A 16,805-nucleotide genomic window follows, 5' to 3' on the forward strand; every position below is an offset into this window, starting at 1 on the left:
GAGCTATTCCAAATAATGGGTGCAGACTCCCACCACCTTGTGGATTTCCCCCTTACCCGGCGGATGAAGGTAAGTGCAAAATAATATCCAAATAGACTCTTCCAGTGAAACAAAACTGCAAAACCTGTGCTCTCAAATTCCAGTGAAAAAAGCAAAATCAGCCTCTTACCAGAAAAAAGGTCTATGTACGCTTGTGACTCTCCTTGGTTGGGGGAGGTTCTCTTTCCCCTTAACAGCAGATATGTAGACCATTTTATTTATACATACAGTAGCATTTATTTTCGTATGCGCTGATTTACACATGACATTATACAAATTTTTTTGAACTTCATGAAACCTGCCATCTACTGTTCTGGCAGTGGTAATTTTTATAATTGTAACGAGTAACTATGCAGCACAAAAAAAAAAATATTGGAGTAGAAGTATTGAAATCATCGAAAAAATGTAGTGAAGTAAAAGTGGAAGTAGGAGAAAAAAATTATACTCCAGGAAAGTACCGATACCGCCTTTCCGTACTTAAGTACAGTAGTGAAGCAGTTCTACTTAGTTACTATACATCTCTGTATATATGTGAATTAATATACTTGAATATGTATATCCCTCGCGCCTATGGGTAGGGTTAAGGTATGTTTTAATAAAATAAATGCAATATTATAGCGATAAATAGATGATTGGAAATGCAGCTGCTATAGGGAGAGAGAGAGATAATAGGAGTAAGGCCACAATAAATTGGGGCCAACTATAGCGCTTGCTTCAGGTGATCCACTGCTGGACAATTGCTTAAAAGGTTAAAAAATGTGTGAGGTTGGTAGGCCTTAGAATATATATGGTGCATTAAACCTTAATAAAGTGCTTAGTGCTAATACCTTAATTAAGTATTTATTAAGGTTTAATGCACCATATATATTCTAAGGCCTACCAACCTCACACGTTTTTTAACCTTTTTTTGTATTGACAAGCAATTGTCCAGCAGTGGTTCACCTGAAGCAAGCGCTATAGTTGGCCCCAATTTATTGAGGCCTTACTCCTATTATCTCATACTCTCCCTATATATATATATATATATATATATATATATTGAAGAAGAAAAGTTATGTTTGTATTACATTTAGAAAAAAGGTACCACATCCCTGGGGATGTCTATATCATAGAATTCGGGAATAATCCCAAGATTCATCCACAGCGGGGCCCAAGGTGTGAAGGCTCTGCCCTGGATAGGGAAAATAAGGAAAAGAAAGGGAGAAAATAGAACATGGAAGAAAAACAGGGAGAAAAAAGGCATGAGCAAGAAAAAGTGAATGGGAGGGAAAAAAAGTGAAGAGAAAAGGGGATGAGATGAGGGGAGGTGGAAAAGACAAGAGAATAGGAAAAAGGGGAAAAGAGGGAAGGCAAACAAGGAAAGAAAAAATAGATAAAATAGGAAGAATAGGAAGGAACAAAAGAAAAGAAATAGTAAGAAAAAATGTGAAGGGCTGGTGGGATTTTAAGGGTACCTGGTAGAAAATTAGATAACTAGAATATATAAAACATAAAATATTTATTGATACATGTTAAAAACAGGATAGGTTATACAAAAAAAATGTGATCATATTGCCAATGACATACGTAACAGAAAAAACTGTAAAAGAGACATATAGGCATAAGGCAATATGGAAAATAAATTGCGGTCCAATGAGGAACATCAGACAGATCCCGACATGTTTCGCGGGCACACAGGGTCCGCTTCTTCAGGGGTGTAGAACAAGTTATGCACAGGATATGCCTTAGTTAGCCTATATGATACAACAACAGTCATTAATACAGTAATATGAATACATAAACCAGGGGAAGCATGCAAGTGTGGAACAACCATATGCACTCCAAAAGGGCCACCATGAAAAGATCCTAATTAACCACACCAGGGCGGGAACACCTCCCAGGGGGACGCCTCCCCAGCGGATGTGGAGGGAAAACACCAGGGTTGGAGCTCCAAGGATAGATACCACAGTGTCAAGGAGAGTATATATTTAGTAAGATGTAAACTAGAAAGGCAGACGACCACCACCATGGAGGGGCCAAAAGGAGTAAAAACATAAATTATATGGCTGTACCTTATAGAAAGTTCTATATAAGAACTCTCATATCTCGTATGAAAGGGGAGACCAAGACGTTAATCATGTGCAGCATCAACTGGGATCCATAGGCCAATAAAATCCTATATGTAAGGGGCAGGGTATAAGTGGTAAATGGAGTGAGTGAATAGCAATGTAGCTCACTTCAAAGCAAAAAACAATAGCCATAAAATGCAAGGAAGAGTTTACCTGTTCAAAGATATTACATTGAGACAGGGAGATGTTGGAACGGCATTTTGGCTATTAAACCCTTATGGCAAAGGGCCACCGTACTGGCTGGTAATGTATAGACAGAAACTGTCTGCTTATGCCTCATGTAATCTAAGAAGCAAGTGGAGATAAGATCGGATAAAGAAAACCCAATGTCCAATATCAAGAGATTTGCCCAAGGACGATGGTGTCTCGAATCTTACCCTCAGTGTGCTGTAATGGCCATGAACGCCGTCTCCTAGAGAACGCTGTAGTGAAGACCCGCCTAATATGGCCCTCAACCCGACGCCATCTGCGCATGACGTCATGCGCAGGATGGGCGGGTCAGGTCCTCAACTGCGCGCGCACCCTGGTCGCTCTTGCAATGGGCCACAATAGGCAGCCCAGAACGGCCACATCGGAGGCAAAAAGGACACACGTGTGTCCGTTCGTCAACGTGTCCGAGGACCACACATCCGCTGAGGAGTCAGGGAGGCGCGCCATCACCTGGGTGGAGGAGGAACTGACCGATGGTGCTACAGAGATGCATAATAGAATGGGAGTCCACACTAATATGTTACATCATTCAGACTATATTAGACAAAATTCAAAAATACAAAAAATATATGTAAACACCTTATGATCCATTGTATGTAAAACACATGATACAAAATCAAGGAACAGATAGCACCATCGGTCAGTTCCTCCTCCACCCAGGTGATGGCCCGCCTCCCTGACTCCTCAGCGGATGTGTGGTCCTCAGACACGTTCACTTTTTCTTGCTCATGCCTTTTTTCTCCCTGTTTTTCTTCCTTGTTCTATTTTCTCCCTTTCTTTTCCCTATTTTCCCTATCCAGGGAGGAGCCTTCACACCTTGGGCCCCGCTGTGGATGAATCTTGGGATTATTCCCGAATTCTATGATATATATATAAAGCCCTATGCGCTTTCATATCTGTCTTATCTATAATACACTCTTCAAATGTGCTTTAAAATGCATGGTTTTTCCTTTTATGAACAAGAAAATAATGGCGTTATGCTGTTGGGCCAGTACAATAATGCTATGGGGCTGGTATGAAATTATTTCCAGGGCTGAATTTTATTCCCAGTCTGGCCCCGGTGGAGATACACCTGAACAACGTGGAAGAAGTCAAGTGTTGCCTTCACACACCTGATTTAAACCTCTAATTGCCGTAGTACCATGTTGCATTCGCGTGCAGTTCACGGCAATCATGGGTTTAAATTAGGTGGTAACACAGATCAGGTGGTAACAACATATCGCCTGTCAAACACACTCAAATCTTTTTTCAAAGGTGCAGCAGTGCCTGCTGAACTTGTGAATGAGCCCTTAGTTTCATTCAGCATTGCCACCCTTAGGGCTTGTTCACACGTAAAGTTGGGACAGTGGAGTCAAGGGTGTTTGAACAAAAAATAGGTGCGCTGTTGGTGAAGAAAAAAGCTGCTACCAAAGGTCCAATTGTGCAATTGGAATAATTATGTGTGAATGTGTGATATGGTGCGCTAATACAATATAATGTGCTAATAAACACAATTACAAAATTGGTGAAAGACATAATATATAATCACATATGACTAAAGAAAATAAATAAATTCCAAAGTCCATAGATCACTGGTGCAAAAACAACGGTGAATATGATATCCCAAAATCAAATTGTGTTGGTTCATAAACGGTGATAAATAAATCAATCCCTCCACCATACAAGTTGATCTCTCACCAGATGGAAATGATGAAAGTGCAAAATCTCCTATAAATTCACTTGTGTGCAGTATAAGTGAGGTTCCACCTTCCACTGTGTGTACACCGAATCAAATCAAAAGCCTCTTACCAGACAGCAAAATGTATAAACATGGATCATCAGATAAAAGATTTCCCTCTCCTTGTAACGCTCCTGCGTTTTACGTATGATGTGGATTTTCAGCTGCAGAAATATTCCACTTCAGTAGTCATGTAGAGAAACGCTGAGACACCAATCCCAACTCTCAATGACTCATCATGTGTGGATGATCTCAATTCAGCAAGTAAATACACACACTCAATAAGATGTTTCCTAGAGTGACTTATGTATATAGTAACACAGTGATGATAGGCTGAAGAGACAGGTTGGGTAGAGATGGTAGATGACAGACACTTGAAAGGAAATGTTCTTGAAAGTAAGATAGTAGCAGATGGGATGCAGATAGGTTTAGCAATCATGTATGGTAGCAGATGACAGAGTAGCAGGTGGACATACAAGAGAGATCAACCCAGTGCAAGAACAGGTGGTAGTAGGCTCAAGAGCTAGCAATCTTAGATAATGCAGATGTACTAATAGTCCTTAGTATGCAGAGCTAGATAGTGTAAGCTTTAGTATAAAGGTTATAGAGGTTCCCCTGCGGGGTACTTATCACTAATAGCAATGTAGCAGAGGAGAGGTTCGGCAAGAGCGGATGATCCGGTAGCGGGATACAGGGATCAGCGCAGCGTGGTTCCGACAGCGAGGTATGCTTGCAAGCATGAGAGCTTCAAGACAGGTTAGCATCAAGGCACAAAGCAGTTTGAACGAACACATGTGAGTGAGAGCCGGCGATCTAAATAGCCATCCAGTCCGGCGCTCAGTGATGACAGCATCAGTCTTAAAGGTGTATGCGCACCTTACCAAAAGAGAATGGTGGGGCGCATACACTTATGAAAGAGTAATTAGGGTACCCAAAGGTACCAGAACATTACAGTACCCCCCTCCTTAAGGCCGGCTCCTGAAGGCCTCTGGAGCTGGTTTGTCTGGGTACTTCGCATGAAAATTGCGGATTAATCTAGAGGCATGTATGTCAGAGGTGTTTAGCCAGGTGTCGTCTTGGGGCCCATAGTTCTTCCATCGAACCAAGTACTGAAGTCTTCCTCTGTGGATACGAGAATCCAGAATCTCTTTTATCTCATATTCTTCTCCACCTTCAACTTGTGCAGGAGGAGGAGGTGGGATAGTAGGCCTTATTCCTTGGTCAGGAACATGGGGCTTCAGTAGCGACACATGGAAAATGGGATGTATTTTGAGGTCTATTGGCAATGTAAGCTGTACTGCAGCTTTTCCAATAAGTTTCTTGATTGGGAAAGGTCCCAAGAACAGAGGTCCAAGCTTTTTGCTAGGGATTTTCAGTCTTAAATTTTTTGTTGAGAGCCAAACGAGGTCCCCGATAGCGTACTGAGGAGAAGGTCTTCTGCGAAGATCATAGTACTTCTTTTGTTGACTATGAGCGTGTGCAATGGTAATATTAAGCAAACCCAGAGAGTCCTTTATTTGGGTAAGATAGTCTGAAGCTACTGGGTTATTTGAAGGAAGGATGCGTGGTGGAAGAATAGAGGGATGAAACCCATAGTTCAAGTAGAACGAACTCTGCTTGGTCGTAGTGTGGGTTGCGTTGTTGTAGGCAAATTCTGCCAGAGGTAGAAGATCCACCCAATCATCCTGTTGGTAAGAAGTGTAACAACGTAAATATTGCTCGATGCATTGGTTGACTCTTTCAGTCTGTCCGTTGGTCTGCGGATGGTAAGGAGAAGTGAGCTTCCGCTCGATCCGTAGTATGTGACATAGTTCTTGCCAGAACTTGGAAATAAATTGTGATCCACGGTCAGACAGAAGAGTTTTTGGGATACCATGTAACTTAAAGACATGTTTCATCAGGAGTTCTGCCGTTTGTTTGGACGAAGGTAGTCTGCGAATAGCAATGAAATGTGCCATTTTTGTCAGATGGTCCACTGACACTAAGATGGTATTAAATCCTTTGGAAGGAGGCAATTCCACTATAAAGTCCAAGGACACAACTTCCCATGGAGTTTGGGGTATTGGTAGACTGCATAGTAGACCGGATGGTCTCGTAGTGTCAATTTTGGACCTGGCACAGACATTGCATAAAGAGACAAATTTTTGTATAGATGTTTTCATGTCAGGTCACCAGAATTGCCTGGTAATCAGATTAAGAGTCTTTGTCATACCCATATGTCCTGCCATAGGCACATCATGCGATAATTCCAAGATCTTGGTGCGTATGGTAGGTGATATGTAAAGTTTGTCGTTGTAGTAGAGGAAGCCTTCTGCATCAGTATTTAGTTATGGTGGGGGTGAATCCAAACTTATACCATGCAAAACCTCTTCCTTCAAGGAACGGACAACTCCAATAATGCGTTTGTGAGGTATTATAGGAACGGAAGGGATTTCGAAGTAGTTTTCTTCAGTTAGTCGTGATAGTGCATCCACCTTTTTGTTCTTATCTGCAGGTGTGTAGGTCACTAGGAAGTTAAACCTTAGAAAGAATAGTGACCATCGTACCTGTCGGTGCGAGAGAGTTTTGTTAGTCTGAAGATATTGGAGATTTTTATGGTCCGTGTATATAAGTATTGGTAATTGGGTGCCTTCGAGTAGATGTCGCCAATTCTCCAGAGCCAATTTTATAGCAAGCAGTTCCTTTTCACCCACGGGGTAATTTATCTCTGGACTGCTTAGGGATTTAGAAAAAAAGGCAACTGGATGAAGTGGTGAAGTGTGAGTTGGTCGTTGGGAGAGTATTGCTCCTACTGCCATGTTTGACGCATCTACTTCCAGAATGTATTGGAGGGATGGGTCTGGATGGCGTAGTATGGGAGCAGAAGAAAACCTTGTCTTTAACAGGTGAAAAGCTTTATTTGCTTCATCTGACCATTTGAATGGTTTTTTAATGCTAGTGAGCTGTGTGAGGGGTCTCACAATGGCAGAGAAGTTTCTAATGAACTTCCTGTAGAAATTTGAAAATCCAAGGAATCGCTGTAGCGCCTTGCGTGTGGTTGGTGTAGGCCAATCCTGAATGCAGGATATCTTACTCATGTCCATCTCGATTCCTGTTTTGGATATGATGTAGCCTAGAAACAGTACCTCTTCTTTATGAAACAAGCATTTTTTCAGTTTCACATAAAGGTTGTGTGCAAGCAATCTCGATAATACTAGTCTTACATGTCTTATGTGTTCAGACAGGGATCGTGAATATATAAGTATATCGTCCAGATATACCACAACACAGACATCTAGTAAGTGTCTGAAAATATTGTTTATAAATCTTTGAAAAACTGCAGGGGCGTTGCATAGCCCGAATGGCATTACAAGATATTCGAACAATCCGTATCTGGTTCTGAATGCAGTCTTCCACTCGTGTCCATCACGAATTCGAATGAGATTGTATGCTCCTTTCAGGTCCAATTTTGAAAAATAGGTAGCTCCACGCACCTGCTCAATGAGCTCAGGGATAAGCGGTAGAGGATAGCGATCTTTTATTGTAATAGCATTCAATTGCCTATAGTCGATGATAGGCCTGAGACTTGAGTCCTTATTGCGGACAAAAAAGAGTCCTGCTGCTGTGGAAGAAGTGGAAGGTCTAATAAAACCTTTTTCCAAATTCTCATCCAAATAGTCTTTGAGATTGGAAAGTTCATCCTGTGAAAGAGGATAAACATGACCGAACGGCAATTTGCTATTTGGGAGTAGATCAATGCTACAATCATAGTCTCGATGGGGAGGTAGTGCTTGAGCATTTTTCTCAAGAAAAACCTCAGAGAGATCCTGATAACATAGTGGTGCAATCTCATCTGTCACCACAGACAGGATCTTCCCGAAAGACGGGAGGTTACACGTACCCTCGCAATAGCAAGAGAGGAAGGTCAGGGTCCGTTCCTTCCAATCTATGGTTGGTTGATGTGTGTGCAACCAGGGAAGTCCCAAAACAATGGGAAAGTGGGGTGAAGGTATTAGATCGAAGGTAGTGGTCTCCATATGAGACCCGTTAGTAGTGACTAGGAGTGCCTGTGTCTGATCAGTGATCGGACCAGAGGATAAAGGAACACCGTTAATAAGACTCACTGAGACAGGTTTAAGTTTAGAAATAATAGGAACTTTATTTTAAGCAGCAAAACGTATGTCAATATAATTTCCACAAGATCCTGTGTCAATCATGGCCTTAGTAGTAATCCTGTTCTGGTCCCACTGTAATGTTAGGCAAACAGAAAGGTAAGGGTTAGTGAATGAAGTTGTCAATCCCCCTAGGAGGACATGTGAACACTCACCCTTCTTTTTGTAGACTAGGGGACAGACGTTTATCTTGTGATCCGGGGATGCACAGTACAAGCAGAGATTACCAGATCGTCTTCTGGCTCTTTCCATAGTTGATAGAGGTGGGCGTATGGTTCCTACCTCCATAGGAACGGGGTCAACGGCTGAAATCCGAGAAGAACTGGATAATGGCATTCCCATTTTCTCAGCCTTTCTTTCTCGTAGTCTTCTATCTATGGTGATACTGAGTTGTATCAATGCATCCAGGGTTTTTGGCAGATCCGCTCGGGCGAGCTCGTCTTTAACGGCCTCTGATAGGCCAAGCCTAAATTGGGATTTCAGAGATGCATCATTCCATTCTGAATCAAGGGTCCATCTCTTGAATTCTGCGACAAAGTCTTCTACAGGTCTCCCACCTTGTTTCAAGGATCTTAATTGAAGATCGGCAGTACTCTGCCTATTGGGATCATCATATAGGCTAGTGAGTTCTGCTAGGAACAAGGCATAGGAGTTGAGAAGCTGGTCGCTTTTCTCAAGAAGAGAGTCTGCCCAGGCCCGAGGATCGCCTGTTAGGTAAGAAATAATAGTACAAACCTTAATGTGATCAGTAAGGTAGGTACGGGGTTTTAGCAAGAAAAGTAACTCACATGCGTTTTTAAATTCGCGAAATTTTTTGCTATCGCCTGTAAATACCAAAGGAGGATTTATTTTGGGTTCAGGGGACTGAGCAGTGGTAAGTTGTGTCAGTCTAATTACCTGCTGCGACAGAGCCTGATTGTCTTCTTTTAATTCAGCAAGTGCGTGTATTAACGCAGGTACTTGCTGTTTTAATTGTGTCATCTGAGTGGGTATTTCTGCTGAATCCATTTGGGGTTCGTTCAATCTGTAACGCTCCTGCGTTTTACGTATGATGTGGATTTTCAGCTGCAGAAATATTCCACTTCAGTAGTCATGTAGAGAAACGCTGAGACACCAATCCCAACTCTCAATGACTCATCATGTGTGGATGATCTCAATTCAGCAAGTAAATACACACACTCAATAAGATGTTTCCTAGAGTGACTTATGTATATAGTAACACAGTGATGATAGGCTGAAGAGACAGGTTGGGTAGAGATGGTAGATGACAGACACTTGAAAGGAAATGTTCTTGAAAGTAAGATAGTAGCAGATGGGATGCAGATAGGTTTAGCAATCATGTATGGTAGCAGATGACAGAGTAGCAGGTGGACATACAAGAGAGATCAACCCAGTGCAAGAACAGGTGGTAGTAGGCTCAAGAGCTAGCAATCTTAGATAATGCAGATGTACTAATAGTCCTTAGTATGCAGAGCTAGATAGTGTAAGCTTTAGTATAAAGGTTATAGAGGTTTCCCCTGTGGGGTACTTATCACTAATAGCAATGTAGCAGAGGAGAGGTTCGGCAAGAGCGGATGATCCGGTAGCGGGATACAGGGATCAGCGCAGCGTGGTTCCGACAGCGAGGTATGCTTGCAAGCATGAGAGCTTCAAGACAGGTTAGCATCAAGGCACAAAGCAGTTTGAACGAACACATGTGAGTGAGAGCCGGCGATCTAAATAGCCATCCAGTCCGGCGCTCAGTGATGACAGCATCAGTCTTAAAGGTGTATGCGCACCTTACCAAAAGAGAATGGTGGGGCGCATACACTTATGAAAGAGTAATTAGGGTACCCAAAGGTACCAGAACATTACACTCCTCAGCATAGATGGGACAAATCCAAATGGCTCAGAGAAGAGTCCAGCTCTCCCATAAACTGTCTTGGGACGATACCTCAGAACGTACCCATGGAGGAATAAATGGGCAAACAATCGTGCATTACCTCAAAACACTTTTATTTTTAAAATAAAGAAATGCACTTTCAATAAAGAAGATTCAAAGGAGCGGTTAGCTTGAACTTGTAGGAGCCGCGGCCGCCTGCAGCGCGGACCGCGGACGTGATGTGTGACGGTGCGGCGCCTCCTCTATGACGCGTTTCATTTCAAAAGAGCTTTGATTGAAACAGGAGGATGGAGTCAAGGGTGTTACCACTCCCAATCCCTACCCCCTGCAGCAGCAGCCAAAGGTGTACACATGCCGCAGCAGAAATTAAGCCTCCTGTTGCTTTTGGTGGGTGCTACCACCTGCCAATCGCTACCCATTCAAGTAAATAGGGGGATTCTACAAGTGCCCCACAGCTGCATGCTTCTGTAGGGTCCAACAGGTTAAAGCAGGTGGTGAGAAAGCAACACATCACTGCCTGTTTTAACCCCTGTTTGCTGTACTGCATAAGGTTGCAGGGCATTTGCAGAGTGGCCTCATTCCCTTGATTGGGTCATGCTTGGTAGGTTCGACACCCACCAATCATGACAAGGCATATAACTCCTGCTGCGACATGTGTACACCCCTGGCCACTGCAACTAAAGGGGGTGCAGTTGGGGTGAGGGCGATAACACATCTTAACTATGGGGTTTTACTACCCCCTAAACTACAAATGTAAATGAACCCTTACTGTTCTGAGCCTCCTCTAAGGTGTGCTGTGGTTTAACTGCAGGAGCAGTGCAATGCATCTGCAATTTGCAACTTTCCTTAGTTGACTGAGCTTTGCCATAGACTTAAATTATATCCTGCAGAGGTGGTGCACTTTCTGAAAGCTCACCAAAACTCCTGCATTCTGCCCCAAACCTGCAGGATATAATGGAAGTCTATTGCTAAGCGCAGCTAACCCACAGGAAAGTCGCAGGTATACTGCACTGCAACCGTGGTGTGGGTAAGCCGCAGCACATTACTGTAAGAGCAGCGCTATACTATTATGCCCAGTGTATTGCTTCACAGTGACCTGAAGATCTCTACTTTTCTGCTGCTGCCACTCCGATCACTCCGCATGGGACAGCAGCTGACACTACAGAGGAGGCATCAGCTTATGCGGCTCTTGCTTTCCTACTACAGCTCCAACTTTACAAGTAGTCCCACTGCATTGCACTCTGTTTGAGGCTCTGACATGGCGGGTCAGCAAGCCCCGACCTCAATCTACATCTGTCCGCGATCTACTGGTAGATCATGATCTACAGGTGGCTGATCCCCGCTCTAAGCAAAGATCACTTGGCAGAGGGCGCATGCGCGGCTTCCGGACATGGAGGACGCATTCTGAGTGAGCTCCGGGCACCGCTGACTCTCCGCCGCTCCATATGAGCCTCTTTTCGCATACTTTTGCAAGGGGGCAGGCTGCAAAATGTTCCTGATTCCTCTGGCGTCCCTATGGGCAAGATTGGGCAGCAAAAACAGGGATACTCCGCTCCACAGGAGTCCCGGACCGCCGCGATGGATCCCCTATTGGAAGCAAAGAATGTAGCGGACCCCCTGCTGACACAGGTACCGGATCGTTCAGCTCCGACCCCCCAACCCTCACAGCAGATCTTAACCCCTGACATTCTGGACGCTAAACTGCAGAACCTTCTGGTGCAGATTACCTGCAACATAGCTGATGAGGTGGGCAAACTGTTGGTTGAGTTAAGGGGGGAGATTGCACAAATAGGGGAACGTACTGACTCCTTGGAGAATAAGTTTGATGAGTTGGTGGACTATGTACACGTTTTGGAGGAGGAACATTCCTATTTGAAACACTCGGTCTCTCAACTGCAAGTACAGCAAGAGGATCGTGAGAACCGGGAACGGCGCCAAAATCTGCGTTTCAGGGGCATCCCTGAAATGGTGGGAGACAACAACCTGCCATCTTTTTTACTGGGTCTCTTTAATCACTTGGCCCCTAATATTGTGGACATTGACTGGAGACTGGATGGGGCTCACAGGTCTTTGAGCCCCAAACCACCCTCTGGAGGGAGACCCCGAGATGCGATTGTCCGATTCCACTATTATGATAGTAAGGAGGCAATCAATCTGGCGACTCGTAACAAGTCTCAAGTGGAGTATAAGGGGGCAAAAATACAAATCTTTAATGATCTCTCCCCCATCACTCTGAATAAGCAGAGGGCCCTCCGCGTGGTGACGTTACACCTGCAGAAACACAGGGTTCCTTACTACTGGGGTTTCCCCTTCCGCCTAGTGGTCACCAAAGACGGAGTTCAGCATGCCATGCAGGAAATGCATGAAGCGGAATCCTTTATTAGAGGCCTGGGACTTCCACCCCTTCCAGAGGAGGATGTGCTTGCTCATCAGCAACTTTCCGGTCGCCAGCTTCCAGCAACTCCAGGTCGTATTTAAATCCCTGCCAAGACCCCGCAACGCAGACCCCATGCCACTCCTCAGCGCCAGAGGCCCCCCGTTTCCCGCCCTGATGTCTTTGATGGATCTCCATGGCGTTTCTGTTTCCTCCGGTCCCCCTTCGGTCTCCTGTGGATGGACTGATCGGTAAAGGCTGCCTTGCAGGCGATTTCTTTTGACCGGTCCGGCTGGACTGGTTTAGTTTTCCCCCCCATGGGGCATTTATTTTTCCAGTTTTTGAAACCTAGTTGGTTTTTATTTTTACTTCCGCTGGAGAGTTGACGGGTTGCCCACCCGCGTTGGAATATCGTTTCCTGGAGGCTCCCATGTTGCCCGTAATACCCGTGGGCTTGGCCCTGGGCTCCCTAGGATTCCACAATCCTACAGGGTTTCCTCTGAGGATTCTGAATAGACATTGCTGTTCTACTCGAGTATTTTATTTTCTTTTTTTGTTTTTTTTCTCTATTTCTTCTCCGCTGTGATGGATCTTTTTTGATTTGGATCCGACAATTTTGTGATGCACTGATGGATTGGTGCCTCTGTGTTCTATCTCTAGATAGAGTACAGACTGCATTGAGGTTTTTCTTTAATGTAGCTACTGAAGGTTTTGACACAGTGAGAGGTGGTTTTATACATGCATACGATCTATGTCTGAGATCTGTAATATCATGGCTTTAAGGTTTATGTCTTATAATGCCAAAGGTTTGAATTCGGTACAGAAGCGCTGGTTGGCGCTTAAGGCTTTTCGGTCCTCCGAGGCGGATGTGATTTTGGTGCAGGAGACGCACTTCCGCCTGGCGGATCGTTTAAGTTTGCAGCAGGATACTTCCCCACAACATACGTTGCTTCTGAGAAGACAGGTAAAGCGGGGGTTGCTATTTTGATTCGGAAGTCTTGTCCCATTAGGGTCCGTGATTCGTTCTTGGATCCTCATGGGAGATACATTGCCTTGGTCTGTGACTATCTGTCTACATCCTTTACTCTGATTAACCTATATGCTCCCAATGAGGGCCAATTGGCTTTTTTGGATAGGACCCTTTCAGCAACTTTCCACTTTTCCCAGCCCTTTATGGTGGTAGGGGGTGATTTCAACCTAATTATGTCACCTTATAGGGACAGGCAGTCCGTGAGTCGAGACACTCCTTCCCATAGGCAGCTAAGTCAGGCTAAATCTTTTCGCAGGTGTATTCGTTCGTTTGGGCTTTTTGACTCTTGGCGTATTAAACACCCTACACATAGACAATTTTCCTTTTACAAGATGCATTCGAGATTGGATCACTTTTTCATCTCGGCTCCCCTCATTTCATGCGTGGTCCGGTCGGAGATCCTCCCCATCTCCTGGTCGGATCACACTCCCATTATTTTTGATGTCTCCATGACGGAGGCCCCTCCTAAGGCCTGTCATTGGAGCCTAAATGATAGACTCCTTCAGATTCCGATGGTTCGGAATCGGTTGGATGAGGGCTTGCGGGAATATTTTGCACTTAATGAGGGTTCTGTGTCTGAGGTTTCTACAATGTGGGAGGCCCATAAAGCTTTCTTCAGGGGCGTCTGTATTGCAGAGGGCTCTCGTTTGAAGAAAGATGCTGAGAGTACGCGCAGCTTGCTCTTGGCCGACCTTCAGGTGGCCGAGGAGCGTTTGCAAGTTTCACCGTCAGTGGCCAGTCTTAGGCAGGTGATCAATCTTCCAGACCGCATCAAGGCTCTGGACATGTCCAAGATGGTTAAATCCTTGATGTGGGCTCGGCAGAGATTGCATGAGTATTCTAATATGCCTCACAGAATGTTAGGTAATAGGCTTAAACCTAAACCTTTCCAATCTGTTCCGGATCTCCTGATGCAGCCTGACGGTAGCCCTTATGCCATGGCCGAAGTGTTTGGCAAATTCTATGGCAACCTGTATAATTGTCTGACTCCTGCGAATCGCTTTCATTTTTCTGCTGACAAGTTTGAGAGTTTCTTTCAGGACTTATACATTCCCAGTCTCTCTAAAGCCGATCTCGATAAACTGAACGCAGACATCTCCATGGATGAGTTGACTGCTACGATCAAGGCTCTACTCTCTCGAAAGGCCCCAGGTCCGGACGGGCTTCCATATATCTATTACAAAACCTTCCTGCCGACCTTGGCCCCCCGTCTCCTGGATCTCTATGCTTCCTTGCTGGAGGGCAGGACACCTCACCCTCACTTTCTTCATTCTTATATCTCTGTCATCCCCAAACCGGGTAAAGACGCCTCTCTCCCAGATAATTACAGACCAATTGCTCTTCTCAATTCCGATTACAAGATATTCACTAAGATTTTGGCCAATAGATTGGCCGTTTTTTTGCCCAAATTGATAGATAGGGATCAGGTGGGATTTGTCCTTTCCTGACATGCGGGGGATAATACCAGACGTACTGTGGATCTGATCTCTCTCTTGAATAGGTTCCCTCGCCCAGCTCTTGTTTTCAGCCTGGATGCCCAGAAAGCTTTCGATAGGCTGAGCTGGCCCTATCTTTTTTCCACACTTCAACAGTTTGGTTTAAAAGGTCCCTTTTATAGAGCCTTAGAAGCTCTCTATTCCCCTGCCACAGCTCAGGTCCGTATGTCATCTGCCTTTATGTCGCCTGTGTTCCCCATGTCCAATGGCACTCGGCAAGGCTGTCCCCTCTCCCCTTTGCTGTTTATATTGTGTCTTGAGCCGCTGGCAGAAGCCATACGCTCACACCCTGACATTGCTGGGGTCACTATGTGACATAGAGAATATAGGCTCTCCTTGTTTGCAGACGACATATTGCTGACTTTGACGAATCCACTTGTTTCCTTACCCTCATTACATGCTCTCCTGGACTCTTTTGGTGCTATCTCTGGGTACAAGATAAATGCTTCTAAAATGGAGGCCATGCCCCTTCATGTCCCACCAGATCTCCTGTTCAGGTTACAACACACTTATCCTTATAGATGGTGCTTGCAGTCTCTCAAGTATTTGGGGGTACACCTGACACCTTCCCATCCGCAGCTTTATGCTGCTAATTATGTTCCCCTATTTCGTGAGATCTCTGTGTCTCTACAGCAATGGACCTCCCTGCCCTTGTCCTTATTGGGTCTTATTAATGTTTTAAAAATGTCTATTTTACCAAAACTGCTTTACTTGTTCGATACCCTTCCAGTAGCGATCCCAATGCCTCAACTTAAACTCCTACAACGTTCCTTTTTAAGGTTAATTTGGAACAATAAGGCACATAGGGTGGCTTCCTCAGTGGTGTTTGCTCCCCGGGGGCGGGGGGGACTGGGTGCTCCAGATATTGTTAAATATTATTATGCTTCCCACCTCCGAGTGGTGGCCTCCTGGTCTTCCTGGCTGGCCCCCAACCGGTGGTCGGAGATTGAGAGGGGGGCGATTTATCCGGTGCATCCCTGCTCGATGCTCTGGTTGCCGGCCTTGCATACGGACGGTGTCCTGAGGGGCATGTGTCTGGATTCGATGTTGGTCACCATGGGAGTCTGGCGCAAGTGCCTGGGTCTCTATTCTCTCTCTTCGCCATGCCCTCCCCTTACCACGGTTTTGTTTAACCCGTTGCTTCCCGATGGCCTCCGGGTGAGCCATTTATAGAATTGGACTCAGCCTCCACTTTTCCAGCTGCGCAATTTGGTCCACCCGGTATCCTGTACATTCTTCACCTTTGAGAAACTTTGCGACAAATTCTCCTTACCAAAACAATCCTTTTATTTCTATCTCCAATTCCGAGATTTTTTCAGATCATTGATGCCATCGCTTACCTTGGAGAGGCCCACGGCCTTTGAATTGTTGTGTGGACGGGGTCCTCATCAGGGTCATCTGGTGTCTTCAATTTATACTATTTTGCATGATGCTGTTCCACTAACCGAAGATTCCCACTTTTACATGCGTAGGTGGTCTGGGATACTTGGTCGACCAATCACATTGCCTGTGTGGAATAGAATTTGGACGTCCACTTTCAAATCATCTCGTTGCGTGCCGCAGAGAGAGACCGCTCTCAAAATTCTCCTTTTTTGGTATAGGACCCCAGAGCGTCTCCACAAGATGAATCCTTCTTGTTCCGCTTTGTGTTAGAGGTGCAGGGAGGATACTGGTTCTCTTTACCATGTCTTTTGGTCGTGTCCCCTTATATGTCCTTTCTGGTCTATGGTTCTGGACACGCTCCAGGTCGTGGTGGGGTTAGAATTGCCATTGGACCCCTTGCATTGTCAATTTGGCC

The sequence above is a fragment of the Pelophylax lessonae genome (assembly GCF_965119305.1).
Source record: "Pelophylax lessonae genome assembly, chromosome: 2".
NCBI lineage: Eukaryota > Metazoa > Chordata > Amphibia > Anura > Ranidae > Pelophylax > Pelophylax lessonae.